This window comes from Prionailurus bengalensis, chromosome A1 (genome assembly GCF_016509475.1).
Source record: "Prionailurus bengalensis isolate Pbe53 chromosome A1, Fcat_Pben_1.1_paternal_pri, whole genome shotgun sequence".
Classification (NCBI taxonomy): Eukaryota; Metazoa; Chordata; class Mammalia; order Carnivora; family Felidae; genus Prionailurus; species Prionailurus bengalensis.
Window position 1 is genome coordinate 21,411,476 of NC_057343.1, and position 27,728 is coordinate 21,439,203.

At 35.3% G+C, this 27,728-nt stretch overlaps 1 long non-coding RNA gene across 1 annotated transcript; it reads right to left on the minus strand.

Annotated features, from left to right (window-relative positions):
* Positions 1-1,011: 1,011 nt before the first annotated feature.
* LOC122481967 lies at positions 1,012-27,695 on the minus strand. The gene is made up of 4 exons (XR_006296968.1): positions 25,166-27,695; positions 24,127-24,227; positions 8,659-8,747; positions 1,012-2,755 (listed from the first exon to the last, which is right to left on the minus strand). It is a non-coding gene; the product is annotated as an uncharacterized LOC122481967 (long non-coding RNA).
* Between the last annotated feature and the right edge of the window lie 33 nt (positions 27,696-27,728).

The window sequence follows — 27,728 nt, forward strand, 5'->3', positions numbered from 1 at the left end:
TAGAGGTTTGTATCATCTGAAGATTTGTTCATTTGCATGTCTAGTGATTAGTACTCACTGATGACTGGGACCTTAGCTGGGATTATCAGGTCAGAACACCTACACAATGGCCTGTCCTTCTGTTTTTGGCTTTCTCACAACAGGGTTCCTGGGTTCCAAGTGTCCTAAGACAGAGAGCCAGATGAAGCTGTATGACCTAACTAGTCATGCAGCATTATATCTATCACATTATGTTTGTTAGAAAAAAATCACTAAGGCCATCCATATTCTAGACAGGGGAATTAGACTCTGATCCTTTAATGAAGGCGTGTCAAAGAATTGGCAATATTTAGTTTAAAATCACCACACATATTAACTTCCGATAAACAGATTTATAAACAATGTATCGTATATTAAAAATATTTAAACATAAGAAACCAAACAATCACCCTCTTTTGATATGAGAATGACATATAAAAACCTAAACATTTCAGGGGCACCTGCGTGGCTCAGTGGGTTAAGTGTCTGACTTGATTTCAACTCAGATCATGATCTCATGCTTCATGAGATGGAGCCCCATGTTGGGCTCCAGGCTCAGAATGCAGAACCTGCCTGGGATTCTCTCTCTACTTCTCTCTCTCTCTCTGCCCCTTCCCTGATCATACCATATGCACATGCGCTCGCTCTCTCTCTCTCAAAATAAATAAACAAACAAAAAAACCCCACCACATTTCATTGTTACAGCAAAGCTAAACCTAAACCAATCTGAGTAGGCAGTTTGTCTCATAATCTTTCCCTCTTCTCCCCCTTGACCATCCTCCCCCTCCAGATCAGGCCGCCTATACACAGAAACCCCTCTCTCCCAATCCACATAGGACCCCTAGAGTGGCTATACCTCCAGAGTGATGATCAGGTCCTAAAGGTTTTTTCTGTTTCTTCCCTGAATTATCCCTGACTTTGTACCTCACTAGATCATTGGCAAGGCCATCAGTTTAACTTCTCAAAGTTAGTTAAAAAGCAAAATGCTACGGAGATTATTCCAACAAGTAATTTTATAATAAATTCATGTTACATAATTAAAACAAAATGACATTTCTTTAAGAGGTCTATATGCTTTTAGATAACAGGATCTTGACTTAGGCTTGTTTATTCATAAAACTCAGTAATTCTAAAGGGATGGTTGAGATTTTAGGTATTTTATAAAAAATTTTCACGTTGCCTTGAAGGTGATATACCATTTGATTATTACAATACAAAATTTAAATGATTCTTCTTCCATGTTTACAATGCATATTGCAATATTTTTCTTTAAAACCAATACACCTAGTTATTTGGTTGGCCAAGGAGCAAGAGTTCTCCCTCTCAGGAACTGAAAATATTACCTTTCTTTGAGTAATCAAGAGAAAATAATTTTTTCTTATAACCTGGTATCTTTTTAAATTCTCCTAAAGCTGATATTATTATAATTTATACATCTATGGTGTTCTCTTAGATTTCTTTTATGACTTAGAGATAGAAATAGTGGTCTTGGTGTAGAAATAGAATTTTAATAATTCATACTCTCCTAAAGGCTGTCTAATACCTCTACACATTTTGGTAATTTTGCATAATTATTTATAATTATACTGAGTCAAAATCATACTGTGAATTCATGGTATGGAATACAGATTTTAAAATAAATACATCTAGACAATGAGCAAACATACATTTATGAATCCCTTGTTTTGTGTATTAGTGATTTTTGAAGAAGCATACTTGTTTTTAAAAATGAAATGAATTAAGTATATCTTTGTTTTTAAAGTTTCTTATACAGCAATGATAAAAAAAAAAAAAAAATTGACACAGTGTTCACATTAAACTAACAGACGTTGTTATCAGGCCCCAAACTGGTCCTAATTCTGTGACTTCATAGCTACCATGGAGGCAGCCCAAAGGAGCTTAAGTAAACACTTTCAAATTATGTAATGAAGTTCTGAAGGAGGAACAGCCCCAACCAAACTGTGCCATATCGTTGTACAGATGCTATTTTTCTTTATGCCAGAATGCTTATTACCTTATCTATAAAATGACTTCATAGTAATAACAACATGAAAGAAAATTAAAGTAGGCAAGTCTGTTTCTAGGCATCGTGAATGAAAGCAGGGTTGGGGCAATTATTTCAAAGTAGTTATCTAGTGAATGTTTTTCTTAATCTTATAAGCTAAGCATTTAGTAAGCATTTTGGAAAGTGCTGTAGTGAAAATGGCACATTAAGCAATAAATTCAGTATGATTTCAATAAAGAAATAAATTCAATAAATAAAATATGATATTGCTAGCTTCTAGTAATAATGTTCTATTTACCACTACATTAATAATTAAATACAATCTTACCTTTTTTTACTAAGTAAAATAATATGGATCCTTCCTTATGCTATTTTTCTTCACCTTTCTATGTGTTCAAAATATAATTTATTTTAAAAGAAATACTGCCAAAGTCAATAAAAAATACATTTCTTCACCAGCTGAGTAAGCATCATGGAAAAGACAAAGAATATTAAGTCCTTGAGGTAGTTAAGTTATTAATATGAGTATATGAGCAAAAATGCAATTTTATCAAATTACACAATGAGTCTCCCTATTATCAGACTGACAAAGATTGAAAATGCAAGTGTTAATAACTAGTGTAGCTAAGAATGTGTTAAAATTTACAGTCGCATTTATTACTGTATTACCTTTATGGGGTCTTAAAAATGTCCAAATCTTTGATATAGTAGTTCCACTTCCAGGAACCAATCCTAAAGAAATAATCAAATACAAAGTCAAAGACTTATATATATATATATTCAGTACAGCATCTATACAGAGGAAACAATCTGAATATTCAACAGTAAAGGAGTGGTTAAATGAGCCATGGTATATCAATCTAATGGAATATTATGCAATCACTAAAAGTCTTAATGCAGAAAAATACTAATATTTAAATTTAATGTACAGTTCAATTTTTTAGGCTAGAAAACTATCTCTCCTCATTTATTTGAAGATGTATTCATTTATATGCATAGTAAAAGGATGGGTAAAAATGTAGCAAAGTGCATTATATGTGGTTATGGTAATTTTTCTTTCCCATATTTTCTAAAATTAGCACAAATTATTTTAACAATCAGAAAAAAATCATTAAAAGATTTCCTCCAAAATACATAAATCAAATGACATATTTACATTCTTATGTAACACTAGGATATTTAATAAAGTATCAACATATTACTCTTTATAAGTATTCTTCATTTTACATACTTATAACAATGTTTTCTAAAATTAAATTAGATAAGGTATAGGCAGGAAGTACAGAGTATTATGTGAATGGTGTAATTTGACGGGTTACCTTTGGTGGAAAAGTTGATTTAAGAAAAATTTAGCATAGTCATAATCCATCTGTAAAGCTATAATGGCTAGATCTATTTTATTAAATTTTTTAAAAAATTTATTCATTTTTGAGAGACAGAGAAAGACAGTGTGAGCGGGGGAGGGGCAGAGAGAGAGGGAGACACAGAATTCAAAGGAGGCTCCAGGCTCAGAGCTGTCAGCACAAAGCCTGACATGGGGCTTGAACTCACGAATTGCAAGATCATGACCTGAGCCAAAGTCGGACGCCTAACCAATTGAGCCACCCAGGTGCCCCTTGGCTAGATCTATTTTATAAATTTTTTAACAGTATTTTTAATATTTATTTTTAAATTTTGTGGTTAAAGACATAGCAATTAAAATTTACCATCTTAACCATTTTTAAATGTACAGTTCAGCAGTATTAAGCATATTCACATTGTTATGGGTAATAGTGTTGTTAGTTTCATAAAAATAATACATGTTCACTGATAAATAGCTTAAACAATGTAGAAAGTTACAGGAAGGTTTTTAAATATCAGATCCCAGATTTTACTATCAATTTTAAATGAATATCATGTTAGGCATATTTCTATGCATTTATACAAATAAGATAATCTATTTAAGATCAGAACATGCACTTTACATTTAAGTTAAAAGCATTAAATTAAAATTTTTAATTTGGAAGTGGTAAGATAAACTGAAGTACTTGCTGAACTTTTAGAAAAATGTTTCTTTACTACAAGAGATTTTATTTCTTAAAATATCTGAAGTTTAAAAAGAGTCTGGAGACTTTTATATGTTTCAAATTTAGAAATGCTAATAGACTCTGCTATGAAAAATATATTTTTACATCATTACATCATTATTTTTACAAAGTTGAGGTTTTAATGTCTATTTGTTTTATAATCCTAATTTCTTTGATCATTTGGTCTTGATTTGCATTTTAATCCCGTGCTCACAATATGCCTTGGTTCTCAGTATCTTAGTTACTGAATTTTGATTCATCAGTTATCTGCTCTTCACTAAGTAATTTTGGGGTTTTCTTCTATATGGATCCATGGATGCTTGTGTTGGTCTTTTCATCAATTCTCAAATGACACTTATTTAGATATAAGAGTTTGGGGTCGTGCTGGCTTTGCCTTAAAACTGCAGACATTTTTCCTTTGTTTTCTGACTTTGAATATTGCTTAGAGGAAGTCTAAGGCCAGCATGATTTCCTCCCTCTTGATAAGTTATTTAGTTGTCTCCTGGAGGTCTGAAAAGGTTTTCCTTCATTCTTTATGGTTAGTAGCTTAACCAGAAAATGCCTCAATACTGAATATTATGTGTCTAATATTTTTCTGCAGATTCAGTTCTTTTCATTATTTTGTGGAAATTCTCTTCTGTTACATCTTTACAGTGCTTGTTCTGATTCACTTGTTGCATTATGTACTCAGGGAGATGAATCAGGCTTTATGTTATCTTTGTGTCACTTACATATGATCTTCTTTGCAATTACTTTGTTCTACTTTTCCTCTACATTGACTACAATTTATTAAATGCATTTATCAACTAGAATGTATTGAGTGCCAGCACTAGTGGAAAATAAGAACATATTCCTACATTTATGAAGAGCTTTTAGTTAAGGATAGGGGAGGGAGAAATAAACAAACTTAAAACAGTGTCAGGTAGTAATAAGAAAAACACCAGGTAGGAAATTGGGAGGAATGGGGGAAGGAATTGTGCATTTTAAATGGAGCATGAGAGCAAGTCTCTCTAAGATGACATCTGAGAAGAGATCTGAATGAAGTTAGGCGGTAAGTCAGGGAAGACCTGGGCAATCCAGATGCAGAAAAGAGTAAGTACAAAGGCCCTGTAAGTGGGAAAGTGGTGTGTTCAAGACAGAATGATCAGAGCCAATTAGAGCCAGAAAGTGGTGAGAGATGAGACTAGAGAAATGGATAGGCCAGCTCACAAAAAGGGTTGTAGGCCCTAGTGAGGAGACTGAATTTTGTTCCAAGTCTGATGAGGAGCAGGGAGATGATGTATATACTTCAGAGGAGTTGTTCTGGTTGCTGTTAAGAATTTCAACAGCAAAAACTGAGTACAAAGAATTGGTCAGATAGGTGCTATAGAACTGAAAATGAAAAAAGGGAGTAGTGAAAATAAGAGTAACTTCAGGAAGCAGCCACTAGCCCCTAGAACTGGATAAACAATATATCATATTGAAACTGTTTATATCATCTCTTCTCAGAGATGAGGCATAATCATCTAGGAGAAAAGAAGAATGAATTGACTCGGGGAATGTGCTGGGATTGCCAGTCTTGCCTTTTGTTGAGAATCTGATTTCCAACCATATTTCATTTCTTGAAATTCCAAATGTATTTGTTTTCAAATAATAGTATTATTTTGGCCTTCATTGGCTTAGGTTGTAGACATTTTTTTTTAAAGGAGTTTTTACTGTTGTTTGTTTTTCCTGTGTTGTAAGATATTTGGAGAGAGAAATTTTGTGCTCTTCCCTTACTCCCCATCTTTATCTGGAAGTCTAGATTAATGTTTTAAAATAGATTATAATTCATATTTTTTCAACTCACCCTCTATATAGGAATATAACAATAAGATGTCATAGTAATATTATATATTGTCATAATAGCCACCATTTACTGAATGCCAATGTGCAATGCACTATGATAGGGACTTTACATACATGATCTCTAAAACTTGTAACAAGCCTACAGGGTAAGTACTGTTGCCAGTTATTTCCACAAGAAACCTTTTTTACTGATGATGTCAGATCACAGAGTCTTACCTGAAGCTTACAGCTGACCAAAATAAACAAGGTAAGAACAAATTTTTCTCTCTTCTGTGGTTATAAAAAATTAGTACATAAGAGGGGCACCTGGGTGGTTCAGTTGGTTAAGCATCTCTTGATTTTAGCTCAGGTCATGAGATGGAGCCCTGTGCTCACAGTTCAGAGCCTGGAGCCCGCTTCAGATTATTGTGTGTCTCCCTTTCTCTCTACCCCTCCCCCACTCACACTCTGTCTATCTCAAAAACAAACTTTTTTTTTTTTAAATTTAGCACATAAGAGACTGTTCTTTTTGAAGTAGAAAGTAATAGTTTGCAAAAGTATACCACACAAACTAAGAGCAATTTTATGGACAGCTTTTTGACACTATACTGTATGATTAAACTCTTGGTGGGAAAGGTACTAGCTAACTGACAGATTCCAGGAACTTGGTAAATTGAGGTGCTCTTTCTCTCTCTCCATCATCCACAAACATGCTGAGAGCCTGCTATGTTAAAATCATTACTAAAGTATATTAGACCATTATAATTTTACAAGTTATAGGATATGTATCAGTATTTTTTTTTTTTTGAAACTCCACTATTTGGATTTATATGATATCAAACTTTTCTATTGTTCAACAATATTTATATTGACATGACACTGAAAACATATCACTGGGACATGAACACATATCTATGACAAGTAATGGATTTCTTTTTCTGATTAGAAAAGTAGTACATGTAAGTGAAGAAAATTTTGAAAATATGTTTAAATAAAATAAGTAAAGGAAACATCTTTTGTAAAGGACAGCAGAAAAAAACTAATAATTCTTTTATTTACAGGCAACTGACTATTGAGGTTGTCCTAGTTCCATGTAGTTTAAGTTTATGAAGTTTAAACTATTTGAGTACACTTCCTTTTTTCCTAACACTATATCACAAATGTTTCCTCAAATTATTTAAAACTCTTTCAAAAATGTTTTCAATGGCTGTATAATGTTCCTTGAGTAGTATTTCCTTTAAGTGGTCATTTAAACTATTTTCCTTAGTTTCTTATAAGTAATATTACTATGAACTTTTTTTTTTAATTTTTTTTTTCAACGTTTATTTATTTTTGGGACAGAGAGAGACAGAGCATGAACGGGGGAGGGGCAGAGAGAGAGGGAGACACAGAATCGGAAACAGGCTCCAGGCTCTGAGCCATCAGCCCAGAGCCCGATGCGGGGCTCGAACTCACGGACCGCGAGATCGTGACCTGGCTGAAGTCGGACGCTTAACCGACTGCGCCACCCAGGCGCCCCACTATGAGCTTTTTTTATACTTACATCTGTTTTAGCATTTCAGATTATTTCCTAAATTAGGATAAATTCCTAGAAGTGAGCTAAAAGGCCAATAGTTTTAAACTTCTTCATATGGTAAAACATTTGCTGTAAAAAAAATTTTATTTTTTTTATTTTTTTTAATGTTTACTTATTTCTAAGAGGGAAAGACAGAGCATGAGCAGGGGAGGGGCCGAAGGAGAGGTAGACACAGAATTTGAAGCAGGCTCCAGGCTCTGAGCTGTCAGCACAGAACCCCACGTGGGGCTTGAACTCACAAGCTGTGAGATCATGACCCAGCTAAAGTCGGATGCTTAACCAACTGAGCCACCCAGGCGCCCCTTGCTGTAAAAAAATCTTTTAATTAATTTCCTACACAGTTTTATATTGAAAATAAATCTAAAGAGAAAATTTTATGTGGGGTACCTTTTAAAATTGAGATGAGGCAGGTGGGTGGGTCAGCTGGTTAAGCGTCTAATAACTTCATGATCTCACCGTTCATGAGTTGGAGCTGACAGCTCAGAGCCTGGAGCCTGCTTGGGATTCTGTGTCTCCCTAACTCTCTGCCCCTCCCCCCCCAACACTTGGTCTCTTTCAAAAATAAACATTTTTCTTTTTAAATTAAAAAAATAAAATTGAGATTAATATTTAAGTTTGGGTTTAGCGTTTTGGTTTTAATATCTTACTTTAAGGAAAAATCCACTCTTCAAAATATCTACTTGTTTTTGTCAGGTTCAAAACTTACACTTAATTTGAGGATGTAAGCTTAAATATATACTTATTTCGGCCTAATGCTTCTATTTTTCAAAGCATCACAATCTCTTTTTTCCTACTTTCAAATATACTCACCCAACAGCGTTGCCTCCTGACTTGTACATCACATGTATATCACTAATTCATGGTATAAATGTACACTTTCATCTGTGGATGGAAATCTAAATAAAATTGCAGGCCGGGGCACCTCCATGGCTCAGTTAAATAAAACTGCAGGCCAACATCATTCCCAAACTAAGTAAACTTGGCACAAGAGTTTTCACAGCGCCTAAATTAATATTACAAAACAGTTCTACTGTGCAAGACTGAAATACAGAGCATACGAACAGAGCAGATTTACTTAATTCTAAAACTGATTTAGACTGGTGATAGGATTGCAAAACTTGAGGAAAATATCCAGAAGAAATCTAGTCTAAGTAAATAAAGGATTACTGCTTTATTAATTCACTCACCAAATTCTTATTAAACATCTTTTGTGTATCAAACATTTGCTAGGCACTGGAGTCAACTGAAAAAAGATCTTCCTCCTGTAAGATACATTCTAGTGGAAGAGATAGACAAAAGCAAATGAATAAATAAATAGTCCTAAACTATAATCTAGTCACTTTCATTACCAATATTACTTAAGTGAGAAAAAGAAATGATTTGGGTTCTACCCCAAGAATTTTTAAAGTTGTATTAAGAAAAACATTAAAGATTTTCAATTATTAGGAAATATAGACATCTCTACATCCAGATACCCTATAGCTCTTTTATGACTGGTCATTGTCATCCCCTTGTAACCAGTACTTCCCCCTCCAAAAGAAAGGATAGACTAGAAAGAGTATCTAGAATTTGGCCTTCCCTTTATTACTCTCTTTACTCTGGTCTGACCCAATCTCTGATATAGCAATGTTGAAGTAGAAAGTGAAACATTCCCAATTTGGGGAGTAAGAAACCCTAAGTTTTAGCAAGTGATAATACTAAAAGAATTGAAACCTTAGATGAAACATTTCATTTTTGAGAGTGCCCATTTCCTTTGCAAACTGATGGATTTTAACTAAATTATCTCTAAAATCACTTCAGGCTCTAAATATCACGATCTGTGTGTCTCTGTGTTAAACATTTCGTCCATTGTGCTCCTATTTATCCTGGGGATGGAGAGGAAACAGCAGAAAGAGGACAGAGGTTGGAAAGAATAAGACTGATCCCTGTTTAGTAAGAATAAAGGATTTAGTAAGAATAAATGTTTATAATGAACATTTTTTCATGTTATTGAATATTTTTTAAAACATGTTTTGGGGCGCCTGGGTGGCTCAGTCGGTTAAGCGGCTGACTTCGGCTCAGGTCATGATCTCGCGGTCCGTGAGTTCGAGCCCCACATCGGGCTCTGTGCTGACAGCTCAGAGCCTGGAGCCTGTTTCGGATTCTGTGTCTCCCTCTGTCTGACCCTCCCCTGTTCATGCTCTGTCTCTCCCTGTCTCAAAAATAAATAAAAAACGTTAAAAAAAATTTAAAAAAAAAAAACCATGTTTTTAATATCTGCATGGCATTCCAACATAGGGATATATACCAAAATGTATTTATCCGTGCCCTCATTCTGAAGATTTTTTTCCCCAATTTCTGAAGTATTGTAAAGGATATTTTAGAATCTATACTTGTCTCCTAGTACCCAAAATAAATACTATTATAGGCTTTCTCGTTTTATTCCTTTTGTGTGGAAAAAAAAAAAATCACTCTGATTCCTTCTTCTTATCTATTCCAGCCTATATATGGCTTTCTGATAATATAAAAAAACTCCACTTTGGACTATGTTACAGAGCCTGTTCTTTCTCCTTTCTAAAACAGTATCATCCCTGAGTGAGGTCCATATTTCTGCAGCTCTCCTGCAGTAAAAGAATGAATTAAAGCCAATCCCGTGCCTGCATCAAGTCTGGATGATGTATATTTCCGCTTTTCCCATAGTTGAAATCCATGAGATTTAAAGCCCCAACAGCAGACAAATAGGCAAATAAATATTCATTTCTGTTAGCTACACCAAAAATGTGATTTAGTGTGTTAACTATGACAAAGGTAACTATGACTTTGGTGATATTGCCATGATTCTGAGCTTGCTATAATATTAATGATTACTACACTGAAACATTAGAACACAAATATACAATTAGGAGAAATAAAATTTAAACTTGTAACTATTAAATTCAGTGAACAACTACACAATCCGCTATTTAGTTTTCTACTTTTTTTTTTTTTTTTTGCAATATGGTACATTATTTCAGTAGATCTCACATTCTGCACTAGTGTTGGTACTTCTCCCCCCATGAGCAAAGGGATCAGGTGACACACTGCTTTAAAATTACCCTAAAAAATGTTCTGAGTTAAACACCTTTTCAACTTAATAGTTTTTGTCCAGGAGAAGAGTGAAACTTCTGATGTGCGTCTTTGTGAACTGGTGCAACTTACATACCTTTTTTCAAAACTTCAAGTTACTTTTAACGATCTCTATAGAATGAATTTGGAATCCAAACCAATACTCACATGAATGATTATTTCTACCAATAGCTATGGACATTACAGTCATCAATAGAATTTTAGTGACAGGACCTTAGAGGTTACACAATCCAACTCTCGTCTTACAAATGAGAAAAGTAAATCAGAAAAGTTTTTGTTACTCATAGCAGTAAGCTTGGAGTGGGTGGGGGTAGGCAGGGGATCCTAACACTCTTTCAGCCTAATGCATACCAAAGGTATTTATTAGGTTATAAGAACACTATATAGTAACAGTTGAACAAATCTAAGAAAGAGATCTGATTTGTATCCTAAGTATACACATTTTCCCTCATCATCAATCACAAATCGATGCTTGTGTGCAGTAAAATCCAAGACAGAAGTTGGAGTTACTTTGGCAGAACTAAGTATTGCATAACTCCTAGGGTGAAAATTTATTTTATTATATATATATATATATACATACATGTTCATATATATATATATATTCATATATATATATATATATATACATACACACACACACACACACACACACATATGGATATCCATATGTATATATACCTGTAGCTTCTTAATCCTGCTTCAGGAAATGCCATTTACATACATTACAATGTAAATAGTGCCCACCCGCTGGAGTCATGCATCACAGGGACACTGTAAATACAAGTTTTATGTATTACATTAATTAGGGTAGGCTAATTGCCATAACAGATCAACACCCAAATGTATAATGGCTCCAATTATATTTGCTAAAATAAACAAGTTTCTTGCTAAAACAGACAAGTAGTTCAGTACTTAGTTTCCAAGGTTTTCCAGTAACTAGGCTTTCAGTACCAAACTTCCAAGGCCTCCTGGAGGGTCTTGTCTATGACAGTCTGTTAGAAGGCGAGTATTTTTAGGAGACTAAAAAGTAGTACACAGAACTGCTGTTCTTATTCCATTGGCTCTAACTTGGTCACATGCCTACACCCAACTGCAAGGGAAGCTGGGAACAAGTTTATCTTTGTGGCCAACAAGAAATGAGAACATGGATTTGGATGTCTAGGTAAGAGTTATTGCTCACTTGGGTGCTCTCTCTCTCTGCGCACACACACACCTCCACACACAAAATCTGAAGTAGACACTAAAAAATAAACACATGATTAGCTTCAGACAGAACAAACCATGAAAGAAAGGGGCTTTAAGAATTGCATTCACCTCTACCCTTTCCCTCCTGCAGGTGGGACTGTTAATTACTGCCTAACAATAACCAACTGGCAGCTGAAATCTAAAACAGAGGGGGGAAAAAAGCAAATTTTTGCAATTATTACATATATATATATATATATATACACACACACACACACACACACACACACATATACATACATACATACTTGCACCTATACATACCTATAGGTATATATTAGTTGGGGGTTGGCTTGGTTTTCCTATTCCACTAATTAGTCAAATTTAGAACGAAGACTCATGTCTAATTACTTGTTTTAGGGACAAAAGACCACCAAGCTCCCCTTTAACTACACTATTAGTAAATAATGTTTGAAAAATATTTAACTTTTTACACAACAAAGATAGCAATTCCACCGATGAAGGCAATAATAAGTTTAGTGAGTTTTTTTTTCCTTTGGATAAGTTGTCATTGTAACCCTGAAACTGTTCTTAATCACTCAGTTTTTAATAGAAGCACTGCATGGCTGCGTTTCTGAAATCATAAACAGGAAGTGTGATATATAAATGTCAGTGGAACTAAAACTCAGTTCTTTGGTTTGGTATTTTTCTTCCCCCCATATTTTCATGTTAATGTCTGATTAACCCTCTTTTACAGAGGAGGAAATGGGAATGACGCAGAAACTGCTACTGCATCCTTAGAAATTGTTTTGTATAGGTTGCCCAAATTTATTATTGCCAGAAGACAGTGTAGATGGAGAAAGAGGCCAGAGAGTATATGACTCTTAATTTAACTCTTTAAAAATCCATTATAGAAAATACTCTTACACTTTGTACATTTGTTTAAGGTATCTCATTTTGTTTTTTTAATTTATTTAAATTAAGTTAGTTAGCATACAGTGTAGTATTGGTTTCAGGAGTAGAACCCAGTGATTGATCACTTCACTTTCCACAGTCTTATTCTGACCTCAGCAATTCCTTGAATGTGTTCTACTACATTAATTCCTTCATGAGACAACTAAGGAGTAGCTTGAGTACTGCAAAAACCAGGATGTTATCTCTGGTTCTTCTCAATGAAGACATTAGGGGTCTTTCTATGGTTGGTGATATTTTCTACATAATACTGTTTCAGTTTCTTTGCTGCATGGACATCTCTATGGAAATTACAAGAAAAGATTCAAATTGACCAGCCAGAACTTTTTTTTTTAAGTTTATTTATTTATTTTGAGAGAGACAGAGAGAGAGTGCAAGTAGGGGATGGGCGGCGGGGGTGGGGGACAGAGAATCCAAAGCAGGCTCTGTGCTGACAGCAGCAAGCCCAATGCGGGGCTCGAACTCATGAACCATGAGATCATGACCTGAGCTGAAGTCAGATGCTTAACCGACTAAGCCACCCAGGTGTCCTGACCAGCTAGAACTTTTATATTACATTAAATATTTCTGGAGAAATGTACCGACATGTAGATTCTTCCGTAACTTTAAAATGTTTTTGCTTTGGAAACAGTTTCTTAATTTGTTCTTAAACTAAGCACTGAAGGAATGATTTTACTTAAGGTCACACAATATATAGTGAAATAGCAAAAAACAGAACTTATCTCTGTATCTAAACTCCCTTTCAAGGATGATCACAATGTTCTAGAGAATGTCCTCCTTTTACGGAGGTAGCCGGCCCACCTATCGAGTGTCTTGCTTTCTACAGCACATGAGGCACTGTCGAGCAGCATATCCGATATGTAAAATTTGATATATTTTAATTGAAAATATAACATAGGTAAAAAGGATGTGGGAGTGTTTGAAAAGAAACATAGTAAGTATATGAATCAAATGCAAACTATAAATAATTGCTAAGGGGATATGGAAAATGAAGTGATTTAAAAACTAGATTGATAATGGATAGAAGTTTACTGGAATAGGCAAATTTCATGTAGAGTTTTTAAAGCTGTAGTGGATTTGGATTGCCAGAGAGAAAAGATAACCAACCATTGATTCATTCATCCAACACGTATTGAGTGCTCACTGTGTGCTACGTGCTAGGCACTGTTGAAGGCACTAGAGATAGAGCAGTCCGCAGCACTACTGCAGGGCAGGCCCAGCAAATGCATGTCCAAGGCGTGACAACTGGATAGGAACAGTCGACACAAATATGAGAGTAGAGAGAAATGAAAGAGAAAGGAAAAGAACTAGTAATGGGCTTATAGTAGAAGGCCTTAGATGCTAGGATGTTTTCTAAATGGGAGAAAGATGTTTGGTATGAATTGAACTCCTTTGGTCAGTGTAGTCAGAATAGACTGCTTTTTTTCCCTTCTGCCGGTCAGCTCTCCTAGCTTCCTAGATAACCTTATAATGACCAGACTAACACAAACAAAATAAATACTGCACCTAGAAAGATTCCCAACTGAACTATGTGAAAAGCAAAAAGGGAAAGAAAGCAAAAAGTTGAATTTCATATCTCCTTTTATCTTTCCAGTGGTTATTATATATAATGTCTCTTCCTAGCAACACTCTCCCATTCAGTAGATGTCTAGGTTGTGATTCAATTCCTGAAGGCTCTGTTCTTCTCCTTTCCTTGTAGGTGGAATCACTGAAAGGAAATTCTATTTAAATTCCTTTTTTTTAGTCAATCAGGTGTTCTTTACTCACCTAGCAATACTTCTCTACAGAGTTTGTATATGCTAGTGGGAAAAGGGGTAAGACAGGATGGGGACTAGGGAAAATACCAAGAGGCTGTAATGCAATACAAGCAAGGCAATGTAATGCAATGCAGTATAATACAAGAGCCTAGAACACAAACTAGACACTTAAGAGCTTTGGATTAAATGGGCAGTTTTAAAAATGAAAAGATACAGGTCTGAAGTATATAATAAAGAAGCAACTATAAGAAGTAACAAATTTAACACTTGTTTACCTATGGGAGAAGAAAATAAAGAAATGAACATAAGATTTTAAGTTTGAAGGTCCAAAAATTTGTGTTGTCAACAAGAATAAGAAATTTGGAAGAAATAGCTTGAAGGGAAAAAAATGAACTTAATGTCAGATCTAAATGGGATGTCACAAGACAGAGGACTCAAGCTTTCTTGAGCAGCTGTTGGGCCTGTTACTGTACATGTGTAAGCCATCATCATATAGAAATTGATGGAAACTCAATGGACTAATGAGGAAATGCAGTGAAGAAGATCAAATGGCTATGTATGAACTTTGACTCTAAGATGAGGTATCAATTTCAAAGCAATTTCAAAGAAGGTCTTTGGAACTCTTTCCTTCAGGTCAGATAAAGCTGTCCTTTATTAAATATCGACTCTTCATTTTGACTGACCCCTTAGTGAGGGAGTATAATAAAATGAATGAATAAAATTGAAAGATTTATTCTTACTGGATTATCTCATTGGAAGTTCTGCATTTTTTTTAAATTTATTTTTTTTTTCAACGTTTATTTATTTTTGGGACAGAGAGAGACAGAGCATGAACGGGGGAGGGGCAGAGAGAGAGGGAGTCACAGAATCGGAAACAGGCTCCAGGCTCTGAGCCATCAGCCCAGAGCCCGACACGGGGCTCGAACTCACGGACCGCGAGATCGTGACCTGGCTGAAGCCGGACGCTTAACCGACTGCGCCACCCAGGCGCCCCTAAAGTTTATTTTTTGAGAAAGAGAGTGGGAGCAGGGGAGAGGCAGAGAGAAAGAAGGGGGCAGAGGATCTGAGGCAGGCTCCATGCTGACAGCAGAGAGCACGATATGGGGCTTGAACTCATGAACCTTGAGATCATGACCTGAGCCGACTGAGCCACCCAGGCGACCCTGGAAATTATGAATTTTTAACTGAATGTCCTCCTAGCCAGCTTATACACATTATGTGCCTTAAGATAAAACAAACAAAATAAGTATCTGCAACTTTTGACTGTGTACCTTTGTATAAAGGCCATGGCTTCAAAAAATATAGAATATAAAATATACATAGCACAAGTCATTCAAACTATTTAAAAGTTAAATTTGGAGTTTTAAAAATATTTTTTTAATGTTTGTTTATTTTTGAGGGAGAGAGAGAAGACAGAATGCGAGCAGGGGAGGGACAGAAAGAGAGGGAGACACAGAATCCAAAGCAGGCTCCAAGCTCTGAGCTGTCAGCACAGAGCCTGACACGGGGCTCAAACTCACAAACTGGGAGATCATGACCTGAGCCAAAGTTGGACATGTAACCGACTGAGTTACCCAGGTGCCCCTGGAGTTTGTTTTATGTAAAACTGTCAGGGTCAACGTGAATTTCCATTTCCAAAGCAACTCTTGGCTATGGAACCACATGAATAGAAACTCACCTTTAAAGAGGGTTCAAGGGGCGCCTGGGTGGCGCAATCGGTTAAGCGTCCGGCTTCAGCCAGGTCACGATCTCGCGGTCGGCGAGTTCGAGCCCCGCGTCGGGCTCTGGGCTGATGGCTCAGAGCCTGGAGCCTGTTTCCGATTCTGTGTCTCCCTCTCTCTCTGCCCCTCCCCCATTCATGCTCTGTCTCTCTCTGTCCCAAAAATAAATAAACGTTGAAAAAAAAATTAAAAAAAAAAAAAAAAGAGGGTTCAATTTTAGAATGTGCTAGGCTACATGTTTCTTTAAATAGGAAAGGATCTGGTTCAATATTCCCTGAAGTCAGGGTTTTTGTAATCTATTTGATATATTTTCTGTACATAGGAGATTATATCATAAAATAATTTCATCATTTAATAATTATCTAATCAGATATGGCTTTGGATTCCTATATTTATAGAGGTACCTTCATAGTAGCTAACAGTAGAACATTTATTAGAGTACTTTCTGTATGTTGGATACTGTGTTATGTGCTCACATATTTATTATCTCATTTAACACACAAAAACTCAATGAGGTATTACCCATCTCACAGATGGGCAAAACTGAGGCCCAAGTTAAGTTATATCTTCAAGGTAACCTAGATAGTAAGTAGGCAGAACGAGGATTTGAGTTCAGATCTGATTCCAATGCCACTTTTCTTAACTAATACCATACTGACTCCAAAATTCACCTAAAAATATTTTTATTGTAAAAGTTTTATGCCTTTTGAATTCTGTTCAGTATAGTGGAATACTTTATTTAGCAATTTACAAATGTTCCTGCATTCTTGCTTACTCTCATGACTTTAACCAAGAAAGTCTCGTTGGGGGCCACTTGACCACGTATCAAACCATATCTCCCACTCCAGTAACCATAATCTAAAACACACACTCGCTCACTCACAGGAAAAGGAAGATATCATGGAAAAGTAAAAGAAATTCCTCCAGTTCAATTTTAGGGATATAAGAACACATCATCTGTTTAATTCTACTTATAGAAGTGCATAGACAAGTTACTGGCTTTAATATTAGCCTGAAAAGATCCTTCAAAGTCACACATTCAATCTCTTAGTTTCAAGAGAAACAGTTACTATGAATATCGAAAATGGAATTGTCAAGACAAAGCAACAATAAAAATTTTTGAGCTCTTACTTGCTTATTGATGCTATATAGAGATAGAGATAGAAATAGAGATAGAACTAGATATTCTAATCTATAGTCAACAAACATGCCAGACAACACATTGAGTGGTAAAAGGGGTGTGGGAGAAGTGGATCACATAGTCTGAGTTATCACTAGCATTATAGCATCAGGCCTGCTATTTAACCACAAATCTAAGTGCAAGCAATCTAGTATCGAAGAGTATATAATTTTGGAATAAAACAAATCTGAGTTTAAATCTTGACATTACTTACAAATTCTGCGACCCTGGAAAATTTACTGCCTTTGTGAGTCACAGTTCTCTCATTTTGTAAACTGGAACTAAAACGCTGTACCCTTATCGATGTCATGAAGATCTATTAAAATAAGACTTCCCAGGTTCAAATTTCAGCTCCCTCACTCAGAAGTTTTGTGACTTAATGCCTCCTTTTCCTCATCTATAAAATGAGGATAATAATAGTCCCTATACCCCAAAGGGTTGTGAGGATTTAACACCTCAATATATTTAATTTTTTTTTATTTGAGAGAGAGAGGGAGAGCACGGGAATGGGGGGAAAGGGGCAGAGGGAGAGAGAATCTTAAGCAGGCCCCAAGCCCAATGCAAGACTTGATCCACAACCCTGGGATCATGATCTGAGACGAAATCATGAGTAAGTGGCTCAACCAACTGAGCCATCCAAGTGGCCTCAACATCTTAATGTATTTAAAGTGCACATAGAAAATGATATATTTATGTATACTGTAATTCTTATTTAAAGCACCTACCTAGTACTTGCCCCTTAGTATGTTTCTAATAAATGTTAATTCCCTTTTATATTTCAATTGAAGTTATTTTCCCTTATTTTATAGATATATTTTTAAATGTATTAAGTTTAATAAAACTTTACTAAGGTAGAACTGATATTCAATAAACTGCACCTACTTAAGGCGTACAACTAATAACTTTTAACATGCATACAATTGATAACTATACAACTGCTAAGTTTTAACATCTATACCCCTGTGAAACCGTCACCAGAATAAGAGTGAACATATCCATCAACCCTGAGAATTTCCCCTGCCTTTTTAAAATCCCTCTCTCCTAGCACCTCTCTCCCCAAGCAACCACTGGGGTCTCCCTTTTGTCCTAATAGATTAGTTTGCATTTTCTAGAATTTTTATTTTCTGCCTGGGAGATCATGAATTCTACCACTTAGAATATCGTTTTTAGATTCATCCATGTTGTTGTATATAACAATACTTCATTACCTTTTAATGCTGAGTATTACATTGTAAGAATATATCACAATTTATCCGTTAATAGACATTTGACCTGTTTCAAATTAGAGATCGTTAAAAATAAAGCAACTATGAATATTCATATACAGATGTCTATAGGAACATATGCTTTATTTTCTTGGGGAAATACCTACAATGAAATGGGTCATATATTGGTATATGTTTAACTTTTCAAGAAACTGCCAAACTGTTTCAAACTGATTATATCCGTTTACATCCCTATTAGAGGAGTATATCAAAATTCTAATTCCTCCATATCCTTAACAACACTTTTCATTTTAGCTGTTCTAATAGATATATATACATTTTTTGTATATGGATATCCAGTTTCTCCATCATGGTTTTTATTCTGTTTCCCTAAGACTAATGAGGTTAATAAAGTTGGAACATCTTTTCATGTACCTATTTGCTATCTGGGTATCTGCTTGGTGAAGTTACTGTCCAAGTCCTTTGCCCATTTTTTGAGACTTGTTTTCTCATTGTTGAGTTTTGAGAGTTTGAGAGTTTCTTTCATTAAAAAAAAATTTTTTTTAATGTTTTTATTTATTTTTGAGAGAGAGCAAGACAAAGTGTGAGCAGGGAAGAGGCAGAGAGAGAGGGAAACACAGAATGCAAAGCAGCCTCCAGGCTCTGAGCTGTCAGCACAGACCCTGATGCGGGGCTCAAACTCACAGACCGTGAGATCATGACCTGAGCCGCAGTCAGGCACTCAACCGACTGAGCCACCCAGGCACCCCTATCTTTATTTATTTTTTAAGTGATATCTATGCCCAACGTGGGGCTTGAACTCATGACCCCGAGATTAAGAGTCAAATACTGTACAACTGAACCAACCAGAAACCCTGAGAGTTTGTTACATTCTTGATACAAATTCTTTATTACATGCTTTGCAAATATTTCTCTCAGGCTGGGGCTTGTCTTCTTTAGCAGTATATTTTATTTATTTATTTATTTATTTTTAATTTTTTTTTCAATGTTTTTTTATTTATTTTTGGGACAGAGAGAGACAGAGCACGAACGGGGGAGGGGCAGAGAGAGAGGGAGACACAGAATCGCAAACAGGCTCCAGGCTCCGAGCCATCAGCCCAGAGCCTGACGCGGGGCTCGAACTCACGGACCGTGAGATCGTGACCTGGCTGAAGTCGGACGCTTAACCGACTGCGCCACCCAGGTGCCCCTTTAGCAGTATATTTTAAAGAATAGAAGTTTGTAAAAATTGACTAAGTCCAATCTCTCAATTTGTTCATTCATAGATTGTGACTTTTATTGTCACATCTAAAAAATCTTTGTCTAACTCAGAGTCACAAAAATTTTCTTATACTTTCTTCCAGAAATTAAAAAAAAAATTTTTTTTAAAGTTTATTTAATTTTGAGAGACAGAGAGAGACAGAGCAAGCAGGGGAGGGGCAAAGAGAGAGGGAGACACAGAATCCAAAGCAGGCTCCAGGCCCTGAGTTGTCAGCACAGAGCCCGATGTGCGGCTCCAACTCATGAGCTGTGAGATCATGATCTGAGCCAAAGTTGGATGCTCAACCAACTGAGCCACCCAGACCCTCCTCTTCCAGAAATTTAACAGTAATTTTAAGCTTTATATTTAGGTCTGTGATCAATTTGGGGTAAATTTATACAAGGTTTGAGATGTAAATCAAAGTTCCTATTTTTATATATGGATATCCAGTTCTTCTAAGCACAATTTGTTGAAAACAAACTATTCTTTATTCATTGAATTACCTTTGCACTTTGTCAAAAACCTGTTGTCCTTATATATGTGGGTCTATTTCTGGACTCTACATTCTGTTACATTAATCCATTTGTCTATTTTTACACTAATACCACTCTGTTTTGATTACTGTAGATATTTAATGTCTTAAAATCAGGTAGTGTCAGTCCTCCAACTTTGTTCTTGTTATCAAAGTTAACTGGGCTAGTCTACATCTTTGCATTTCTATATGAATTTTAGAATCAGCTTGTAAGTTTCTTTCTTCCTTCCTTCCTTTCTTTCTTTCAACCTACTGGGATTTTGATTTGGATAGTGTTGAACCTACATATCAATTTAAGGAGAGCTGACATGTTAATGATATGAACCCACTGAGCCAGGAAAATCTGTCCAATTATTTAAGTTGTCTTTACTTTCTCTAACCATATTTGCAGTCTTTAGTGTATAGGTCCTTTGTGCCTTTTATCAGATTTATTCCTAAGTATTTCATATTTTTTATGCTATTGTAAAGGCTATATATTTTTTGTATTTCCATTTTTAGTTGTTTGTTGCTAGAATGTAGAAATACAAATTATTATACATTTATCTTGTATCCTGCAATTTTGCTACATTCACCTATTAGTTCTAGTAAGTTTTGTAGATTCCACCAAGTGGAACAGATGGATGATTATGTCAGTTTTATTTCTTCCTTTCCAATACGAATGTTTTTTTTTCTTTTCTTGCCTGATTGCATGGTAGAACCTCCAATGTTGAATAAAAGTGGTAAGAACAGATATTACTCTGTTGTCCTGAAGTTACAGGAAAAGCATGCAGTCTTTCACCGGTAGGCATGAGATTATCTGTAGGTTTTCTATAAATGCACTTTATGTGGTTGAAGAAGTACCCTTGCATTCTAAGTTTGCTGAGTTTTTAAATTGGGAATGAATATTGGATTTTGTCAGATGTTTTTTCTGCACCTATTGAGATGATCAGCTTTTCTTTTTTAGATTAATGTGGTGAGTTACAATGATTGATTTTTGAATGTTAAACCAATCATATACTCTTGGAATAAATCCCACCCAATTAAAATATTATCCTTTTTATATATTGTTGGATTTAATAAAATTTTGTCTAGAATTTTTTACACCTGTGTTCATGAGGGAAATTGTCCAGAGTTTTCTTTTCTTGTAATGTCTTTGTGTGGCTTGGGTATCAGGGTAATGCTGGCCTCCAGAATAAGCCTGAAAACATTCCTTTCTCTTTACTTTTGTGAAAGAGCTTACAGCAATTGTTTGTTTTTTTTTTTCTCTCTCTCTAAATATTGTAAGGATTCACTAATAAAATCCTATGGACCAGAATTTTTCTTACAGGAATGTTTTAAACTAAAAGTTCAATTTTGGGGAAATAAATATATAACCATTCGGGTTTTATATTTCTTCTTGAGTCAGCTTTGGTAGTTTATGTCTTTCAGGGAATTTGGCCATTTCATCTAAGTTGTTTTTTTTTTTTTTTTTTTGCCTAAAGTTGTTCATAATATTCCTTTATTATCCTCTAAATATCTGTAGAATTTGTAATGATGTCACCTCTCTCATTTCTGACATTGGTATTCCTGGTAAGTGTCTTCTTATTTTTTTTCCCACTAACCAGTCTAGCCAAAGGTTTATCAATTTTACTGATCTCAAACAACCAGGCTTTGATTCCTTAGATATTCTCAATTAATCTTTGTTTTCTATTTCATTAATTTCCACCTTCATCTTTATTATTTCATTTCTTTGGCTTCTTTGTGTTTGATTTGTTCCTTTCTAGTTTCTTACGGTGGAAGTTAGGTCGTTGCTTTGAGATTTTTTTGTATTTTTTAATGTAGGCAGTTCATTGGTGTAAATTAAGATACGTTGTATTTTTATTTTCATTCAGGTCAAAATACTTTCTAATTTCACCTTGGATTTCTTTAATCAGTGGGTTGTTACACAGAAGCATGTGATTTACTTTCCAAATATTTGGGGATTTTCCAGTTAGCTTTCTGCTATTGATTTCTAATTTAATTCCATTGTGGTGAAAGGACATAGTTTGCATGACTTAAATCCTCTAAAATATATTAAGACATATTTTATGGTCTAAAACAGAGACTGGCAAACTTTTTCTATAAAGGATCAGACAGTAAATAGTTTAAGCTTTATGGGTCACACACAGTCTCTTCTGTTACATATTTTTTCTTTTTAAGAAACCTTTCAAAATGTGAAAACCATTCTTAGTTCATAGGCCATATAAAACCAAGCTAGATTTGGTCCCATAGTCATACTTTGCTAACCCCTAACCAAGAATATGGTCTCTTTGGGTAAATGTTTCATGTACTCTTTTTGAAGAGAACGTGTATTCTTCTGTTTGTGGAATGTTCTAGTGTTGAGTTTACTATGTCCTTGCTATGTTTCAACTTGTCCTAGCAACTATTTAAGAGGATTATTATTTAATAATAATAATTTAATTATTATGGAATTATTTAATTATTGAAGCAATTATTAAAATCTCTGGCTATAATTATAGATTTGTCTGTTTCTGCTTACAGTTCTATCAGTTTTTGCTTCACATATTTTGGACCTTTTATCATTTGGGGCATAAACATTTAGGATTATCACATCCTCCTAATTAACTGACTTCTTTATTGTTATGAAATGACTTTCTTTACCCCAGTTATACCCTTTGCTCTGAAATCTTACTTTGTTTTTACTATGTTAATACAGCTCCACCAGTTTCTTTTGACTAATGTGAGCATCAGCATGGTATATCTTTTACCATCCTTTCATTCTTAACATTTTTGTATCTCTATATATAAAGTGTGCTGGGTCTTTCTTGCTATCCAACCTGACAGTCTGTACTCTTTGATTGGGATTTTTAGATCATTTACATTTAGTGTGATTACTGACATAATTAAATTTAAGCCTATCACTTTGCTATTTTCTTCTTTTTTTTTTTAATGTTTTATTTTTTTATTTTGAGAGAGAAAGAGCATGAGCAAGGGAGGGAAAAAGAGAGAGGGAGAGAGAGAGAATTCCAAGCAGGCTACACACTGCCAACACAGAGCCCAACATGGGGCTGTATCCCACGAACCATGAGATTATGACCTGAGCCAAGGTCAAGAGTCAGACACTCAACCAACCCAGGCACCCCCTCGTCTTGCTAACTTCTATTTGTTCCATTTGTTCTGTGTTCCATCTGTTCATTGCTCCTTTTCTCCTTTTTCTGCCTTCTTTTGGATTGAGTACTTTTTTTTTTTTAAGTTTATTTCTGTTGAGAGAGAGAGAGAGAGAGAGAAGCAGGGAAGGGGAAGAGAAAGAAAAAGAGAGAGAATCCTGTCAGCACTAAGCATGACACAAGACTCAAACTCACAAACTGTGAGATCACGACCTGACCCGAAACCCAAAGTTGGACACTTAACCAACTGAGCCACCCAGGCGCCCCTGGATTGAGTACTTTTTTATGATTCCATTTTTTGTCCTTTTGGCTTATTAGCCATAACTGTTTTGTTACTATTCTACTGGTTGCTTTAGGGTTTATAGTCTACATATTTAATTTATCACAATTTACTTTCAAGTAAATTTATACCACTTCACATATAATAAAGGAACCTTATAATATCGTATTTCTATTTTTCTCCTCCTGGTCTTTATGCTATTATTGACATATATTTACTAATGCATATTATAAATCCCATAATACATTGCTATTGTTTTTGTTTAAATTGTTATCTTAAAAGAGAATTAAATGGGAAAAAAAAACTTACATATTTGGCCATGTAGTTACCTTTTCCAGTGCTCATCATTCCTCTGTGTAGATCTGTATTTCCATCTGGTATCATTTCCTTTCTGTCTGAATGACTTTCTTTAACATTCTTGAAGTGTAGTCTGTTGGATATGATATTAAATTTTCATTCTGTGAATTTTCAGTCTTTCCAACACTCTCAGGTTCAAAGTGAGTAATCACCAATTAATCTACTCCCTACCATACACTACTATAAATAGCTTGGGCTAAACTATAAAAGAGAAAACTGAAAAGGAGGAGCATATTGTACAACCATAAATAACCTAGAACCTTGCCTCTAAAAGTCCAGTTTAGGACAAAGGAAACTTATGGTATGCCAGGGTGTTAAAAGCCACTGAATAAACATGGAGCATCTTCTTAGATATCAATTTTATATTCCAAGATTTAAAAAAAATTTATAAGCATATTTACACTAAACATAGGGCTTCTATGGTATGTAACGCAACCTTTATATTAAATTTAAGACAAGAAACTGAACAAAATTCTAGTTTGGGATCAAGCATTCTAAGGCAATTATTCACTTTTCTCTACTATTAACCACACTTTTATGAAAAAGTTTGAGAAGCTGTGAACTTGATTATTCATGATTTATTAAAACCTCTCCTAAAATTGGATGCTGTCAACAAATATGTAGGTTATTCATAGAGGTTTTTATTTAATTTGAATATGCATTTCCGAATTGACCACTATATCCTGTTATTCAGCTCATGAATCATTTCTTATTGTGCTCATGAAAAGTAAACTTAATTCCAAGTTTTTAAAATACCCATCATTGGGGCGCCTGGGTGGTTCCGTCAGTTAAGTGTCTGACTCTTGATTTCAGCTTAGGTCATGATCTCATGGGTTATGGGATCAAGCCCCATGTCGGGCTCTGCTCTGACAGGGCAGAGCCTGCTTGGGATTCTTTCTCTTCCTCTCTCTCTGCCCCTCCCCCCCCCACACATGCACTCTCTCAAAATAAATAAATAAGCTAAAAAAAAAAAAAAACCTATCATTATTCCTGTGAAGGACTTTTACTTACCAGTTCTTACTTTTGTGGATATCAGCATGCCTACACATCATTCAGTACCTGCAACACTGTCCAATTTTCTGAATCCAATCCAGAATTGAATAAGAATACACATAACAAGTCTGTTAGAAATAGGCCTAAAACAAAGAAAAATAAGCTGGCTATGAAGACCCTACCAGAAAATCCACTTCTAAGACTGCATCCTAAGGAAATAAAGCAAAAATTTAACTGTTAGATTGTCCCTTTTAAAAATAGAGAAAAAAACACATATAATATCCCCAAATAAGATACTACTTAAATTATGGTATATCCTTATTTTATGTGGAATACTTAGCCATTAAAGGATTTTAGAGCTGAATATTTATTGCCAGGATAAACAACCAACAGGTATGAAAATTTAATAAAAGGGGCTAACAGGTTATTTCTGGGTTTGGATTATTAATTTTTTTTCTACATCTTGCTCATCTTGTATATTCTTTAGTATCAACTGCTTGTAATAAGAAAAACCCAAAGTTTCCAAAAATACTAATTCAACATGAATATTTGTTCAAAATGATGAGGTCATCATTTGTTTATCCATTAATCAACAAGTATTTGCAATATTATGTAAGACATAGTCCTTGCCCTCATGACTCTTAATTTGTGAGAGAGAAAAAGGCTATAATGAACAATCTTGGAAACTTTTTATTCCTCTGTTTCATTCCCATTACTTTATTGCCCAGTCACTCTCTCTTATTTATAGTGGACTTTGGCACTTGGCTTTCAGTATCTGTCTCCCCTGCATTTCCTGCCATGATGTGCCAGTTCAGTGTCCATATGGACAACCTATCCAACAACAACCTTGAATTCTGACTCCACCAGCTTACAACCATTTCATTCAGTGATCCATACCCAGAGCCACACCTTCAACCTTCTGATCATCAAGAAATTGTTCCACAACCTTAGACTCCAATATTCTTGATCTGTGACCACACCACCTATCATTCCAATTTTTTCACTCCCTTCCTCTCTAAACACTTGCTTTCTTACCTTATTTTAACCTCTGTTCCTCAACCATTCCCTTTTCTTTTTTTCAGACCACTGTCTCCAGCATAGCTTCATATCTTTTCCTATCTAGCTTAGTTTCCCAGATACATCAGTCTCTCCTGCTAATAACCTTGCCCCTGGCTAATTCTCTCTCCCATTCCTTAGGACATATATTTTATGCCACTTTATTTCAACTCCAACTTGCTACTTCCCCTATGCCCTTATCTTTTATGTCTCCTTTACCAGAAAAAAAAAAAAAAATCAAAACTATAAGCTACATACCTCCTAACCTTCTTGCTCCACATTTATAAGTTATACATTTAATTATCTTCACCTCCTTCCTTCTAATCTCAGAGGAAGTATCCTTTTCTTCCAGGTCAACTCCTTTACTGCACACCTGATCCCACATTCCCTAATCTCCTATAGATCTTTCTTTACCTTTATTCCTCCTTCTTTCTAATCTCTTCTGTCTGCTGACTCTCCCCACATTTTATAAATATTAAACTCTCTTCACTGTAAAATCTCCTCCTCAATTCTATAAACTACTCCCTACAATGATCCTTTATTTCTGTTTTCAAGGAGAAATGAAGAGCCTTGAAATAGTATAAATCTGCTGTAATTTTTCTCAATTTAAAATAATTTTCAACCCAACACAGAATTCTGCCACCATCAATGAATGTATTGAAAGCATACTAGCAAACGTTACTAATGACAAAATTGCCAAATCCCATGATCTGTTTCAATTTACTTGACCTGTCTTTATATTCTGATAATCCTAACTCCTTTTTTCCTGAATCCTCTCTCCCATTGGCTTCTAGAACATTGAGCTCCGTTGGTGTCCCCTTCCATCCTTCTGCTAGTTATTCTTAATATATTTTTTTTGCTGCCTTCTCTTACTCTGCCCACTTAATAATGTTAGTTCTCATTTCCTCTCACTATATTCAGTCTCTATGAGGAATGGCATCCAGTTCCCCCCAAATTTCAACATCCACTTCTGAGTGGTCACTTCTTAGTGACTCCACTTCTAGCCCTAGCCTTTCTCTTAAGCTTCAGATGCACATGCTGAGCTCCCTACTGAACTTCTCTATATGGATATCCCAGTGACAGTCTTCCATATTAAATATGTCTTCACTGAACGTCTTATCTCCTTCCCCCTTCCCAGTTTTCTATTCCACGCCCTTATACACACATACACATAAAGCAAAATCCCCAGCCTTCCTCCATTTGCCTCTATGCTGGTTAATTATACCACTGTTGTACTCTACAACCAAGTGAGGAACCAGGCAGTCATTATAGATTCCTCCTCATCTCTATCCCATTACTTCCCTAGTCCAAAATTTCATTATCTCCCCCCATGACTGTAAAACCACACAAAACTACTTTCATTTACTTAAATAATTAGAACACATTTTACAACATTTCCCCTAGTATTTAAATTATGAAATTACAGGGGCACCTGGATGGCTCAGTCAGTTAAGCATCTGACTTTGGCTCAGGTCATGATCTCACTCTTGGTGATTTTGAGCCCCGCATCGGGCTGTGTGCTGAC